Genomic DNA, 4,551 nt, shown 5'->3' on the forward strand with positions numbered 1-4,551 from the left:
TAGTTAATTTTATGTGTCAACTTGACTGGCCTGTGGAGTGTCCAGGTATTTGGTCAATCAGTATTTTGGGTGTGTCTGTGAGGGTGTTTTTGGATGAGATTAACATTTAAATCAGTGAACTGAGTAAAGCAGCTTTTCCTCCCTAATGTGAGTGGGCCAATACAAGCACCTCGCCTGATTCTCAGGGTTTTGGACTTGAACTGGACCTGACTCTCCTGGGTCTCCAGTTTGCGGACTCACCCTGTAGATCTTGGGATTTGCTGTCATCCATAATTGCATAAGCCAATCTATCTACCTATCTATCGTTCTTATCTTATTAGTTCTGTTTCTCTGGAGAATGCTGGCTAATATAGATTCATCTTGCCTATCTGCCTCACATGGCTAGTTCCTAATCTATGAATGGGGTAAGACGAAAATGAAAAAGACAGGACCCTGGACCTAGTCATGGGAGCAAAATAAGCTCTAGGAAGACCAAAGTAGCAGCAAGTCCTAACCTCGTTTTGTCACTTATTGGCTGTGGGACCCTGAGTGAATCATTTGGATCTCTGAGTTTTTCATATGCAAAATAATGATTCATCTGCCTTCTGAGCTCAGATTGCTTTTGTGTTATAAAAGTATATTTAATATGAAAACACTTTGGTGACTGTTAAATATTAACAAATAAGTATGATTGATATTACTTTTTTTTTTTTGATTCAGACCTGGCTTAATTTTTTACAAAGATCATGAAATCCTTTTTGCAAGACTCTTGAAAATGACTCCTACAGAACAAAATGATAGAAAGAAAACATTTCAACAAAACATCTAACAACCACATTGCTCAAGTATTAAGGACAGAGATCTAGAAAGTAATGCATATTGATTTATTTTGCATCTGTAATTACCTCTGATATCAGTGATTCTTAATATCATGGAACCTCTCCCACAATAAGCATACACCACAAACATTTTGTAAATAATTTCACAAGTTCACAGCCCTCCTGAGAGCCTATTCATGGACTTCATTTTCAAAAGTGGTAATGATTTCCAGAAATTGACTCATTTTCTCATGTACATCCTAGAAATGCCACCTTCTTACTATCTTCCACTTATTTTGTGAGCAAATCAATGTTACCAGTTAAAAACTACCTAGAATACAAATGAGCACTAACATATCTGGCTTGAAAACATTTCATTAAACATTTTTGAGTGTTGCTTCCTATCTTTTAAGTATAAAAAAGGCATTTCAATAAAAACAAATATATAATGAAGTCATCTCCCTTTGTGTGAAGAAATATGAATGAACTGTGCATTAATATTTAAAAGCAACGTAGTTCACTGCCAAAACTTTAAATGTCTCAAGAGCACAACAAATTCTGAACACACTAAGATCATGTTGCTACTTCAGTATTCTTGGGAATGGTGAGTGATTAGTTGGTCTATGGTTTAGGATCAGTTTCCATGCTTGTTTTCTTGAGCTGCTTCTACCTCTGAGAGCTTTTCATCATTTTCCAGTGTTTGCTGAAGTTCATGGATGGTACTAAGAAGAACGTGAAACTGTTTCCTTCTCAGTTCTAGCTTATCTTCAACACTTTCTTTAATATGTGAAAGATGCTCTAATTCTTTACGCAGAGCCTCTAGTTCCTTTAATGTCTCATGCCTGTCTGGATGACGCTGGATCACTTTTGCCAATGCATCATATTCTTGGCGATTTTTTCGTATTCATTTTGCTTGAATAATTTGCTTTTTGCACTCAGCATTTTTTTCATGTGCTCCAGCAATGCTACATTCTAGTTCTTTGTAAATTTTTTCAAAATCTTCCATTTCTCTGAGATTCATATCATATACCAGCAAAGTTTTGCCCATTGAAAATTCACATTGGGACAGTGTGCTCAGCATACGTTGGTACTGGCTGTATCCCTCTTCCTGGGATCCAGAGCTGTACCATTTAATGAAACTTTTCACCTGCAGATTAATTCTCCGATCATCTCCAGCACCATCTCCATCTATGAGGAGACGCTTCCGTATGACTTCGTCGTCAGTCACGGCTCCCATGGCGTGTGCTGCGGCGGCGGTGGCAGATATTCCTATTTTTAATAAAGACGTTTTACCTATTACATTATTTGAAAAGGCCCAGATTGTCAAACCTGCCATTGGCATGTCAGAATTCTGACAAAAGCACAGAAATACCTTGTTCCTATTTATCATGGCTACCACAGGAGAAGTTGGAAAGATAGCTCAAAGCCAAACTTTCTAGTAGCTAGATGGATTAACATAGTATCTTAAATAGCACTAGGCAAAATCTGAACTATGCTGGTATATGTTACATGTGAGGAAACATATCAGCCGACCAATGTATTTTAGGTTAAAATTCTCATTGGAGCCATAATTTAAACTAAAGCTTGGTACATAGAGGGAAAAAAACAACACACACACACACAAAGCAGAGTACTGTGAGTGTTTTTTTCTTACAACAAAACCGAAAAGTACTAATGCATGCTAGTTTTAGCGTAATAATTACATGCACCAGATAATTTAAAGTATTCACAAAGTAACATATGGCTTAGCTGTTCAGCTGCAGTGAAAATGTGGATTTTTAAGAATAAAAATTAGTTTGAAAAGCAGCAGGCAATAGTAGTCTCGAATCCCCTGTATACCCGTAAAGTGGAGACACCATCTGCACTGTGTGCAAGCTGATGACCTTGGATTAATTCTAGCAATGTCATTACCCAATTAGTTGAGGAAGGAAAGATACTTGGGAATTACAATTACAGATCCATTAAAATTGTGCAGTGCTTTTATTCTCAATATTTATTAAATCACATCTGTCTGCTAATCATTATATGATGATTTTTTTTCACCTAAAGAGACTCAGTTTGACAGGTAAAACAGTGAGCTGGTCATGAATAGGATAATTATGCTACTTGAGCATACTTCTAGTGTTCTGAAGTATGTTCTGAAAAAATAAAGTATTGATATCTCCTTTTTAATCTCATGACTTCTTAGATGGTAATGCTTCTATTTGTTTGAATAATCTCCTCAGTGATAATGAACTATTTTTAATCAAAGAATAAATATACACATACATGCCAAATTATGTTGTAATTTCATGTTTTACTGTTCTACTTGTTCTTATTTTACAGAGACCCTGCTGTGTCTCTAGGGGTCATGTTAAAGAAACCAGTAATTCTTGGACAATAGGCACATTTTAATTTTTGTTTGTTGTTATTTTGTTCAAATGGAAAGTTTAAGTTTTGTAGTGGTCTTAAAACAGAAATTTTCTATGGAGCCATCTTCTCATCATTTAACTTGAGAAAGCTTTTGACAAGCATGTAATCTGCACAGGAAATCTTACATGTAGAAGAAAATATATATTTGTAACATTCATATACACAATGTAGATAAATATAAAATTAAGACTATATACAAATGCAAAGCAATGTTAATTATACTCTGATTAGAAAGAAAATACTAAAACTGTAAAAAAAAAATCTCATGGTTTAATATTATACAAGAAAAGTCACATGACCATTGTCTTAGGCTGTATTTATGATATTGATAGGAACATTTTTTCTTCCTGTTATACCGTCGTTAGAAGAGATAAATGATTAGCAGTCATTTTTTGATGCTTATATTTGTCTCTACTCTGTGATTACCTTCAGTTGAAGAGCAAGAGTGGCTTTTAAACACAAATATTCATTAATTTATTCATTCAAAATGTATTAATGCATGCCTGTGTCATTGCAGTCACAGGTCTACACATTGTAGATAGAGCTGAGAACAACACAGAAGAGAACAAGCAAAGAAGGAGAACCAAGAAAGACTGGTATTCCGGAAGAAATGTGAAGAAATATTTTAGGGAAGAGGAAATGATAAACTTATCAAGTGGTGTTGATAGGCTTGGTAAAATGAGCAGTGAGGACTGACTGTGGGACTTCTCACAGAGAAGGTTATTGGTGACCTTGACAACAAAGATGTTAGGGGAATAGTGGTGGTGAGTAATGACTGGAGAGAATTCAAGAGAGAATTGAAGATCAGGAAGTAGAAACAATCAGTATTGACAACTCTTTTGAAGATTTTATTGTGAGGAGAGTGTCTTGGTCGGTTCTGGCTGCTATAACAAAGCACCATAGATATTAGGTGGCGTATAAACAACATAAATCTATTTTACAGTTTTGGAGGCTGGAAGTCTGAGATCAGTGTGCCAACACGGTCAAATTCTGGTAAGAGTTCTTTTCTTAGCTGCAGACTACTGAATTTTTGTTGTACCATATGACAGAAAGAAGCAAGAGAGCTTTCCGGTCTCTTTTTATAAGGACACTAATCCCATCATAAGGACCTCATGACTTAATCACCCCAAAGGCCCCACTTCCTAATACCATCACACTGGGGATTAAACTTCAACGTATGAATTTGAGGGTACACAAACATTCAGTCCATAACAGTGAGACAGGAAAGAAACGTCAGTATTGGCAGAAGGACATGAGATCAGGGAAGAGCTGGTTGGTTGGTTTTAAGATGGGAGATGTTAAAGCATGATTTATTTTTAAGCTATGATCCAGATGTGAAGGC

The 4,551-nt window shown here is 35.9% G+C and overlaps 1 pseudogene; it reads right to left on the reverse strand.

Moving 5' to 3' along the window:
* Window positions 1-1,418: 1,418 nt before the first annotated feature.
* LOC113611046 (THO complex subunit 7 homolog pseudogene) lies at window positions 1,419-2,037 on the reverse strand (annotated as a pseudogene).
* Window positions 2,038-4,551: the final 2,514 nt, after the last annotated feature.

Source organism: Aethalodelphis obliquidens, unplaced genomic scaffold, assembly GCF_003676395.1.
Source record: "Aethalodelphis obliquidens isolate GAN/ISIS:26980383/991018 unplaced genomic scaffold, ASM367639v1 scaffold67, whole genome shotgun sequence".
NCBI lineage: Eukaryota > Metazoa > Chordata > Mammalia > Artiodactyla > Delphinidae > Aethalodelphis > Aethalodelphis obliquidens.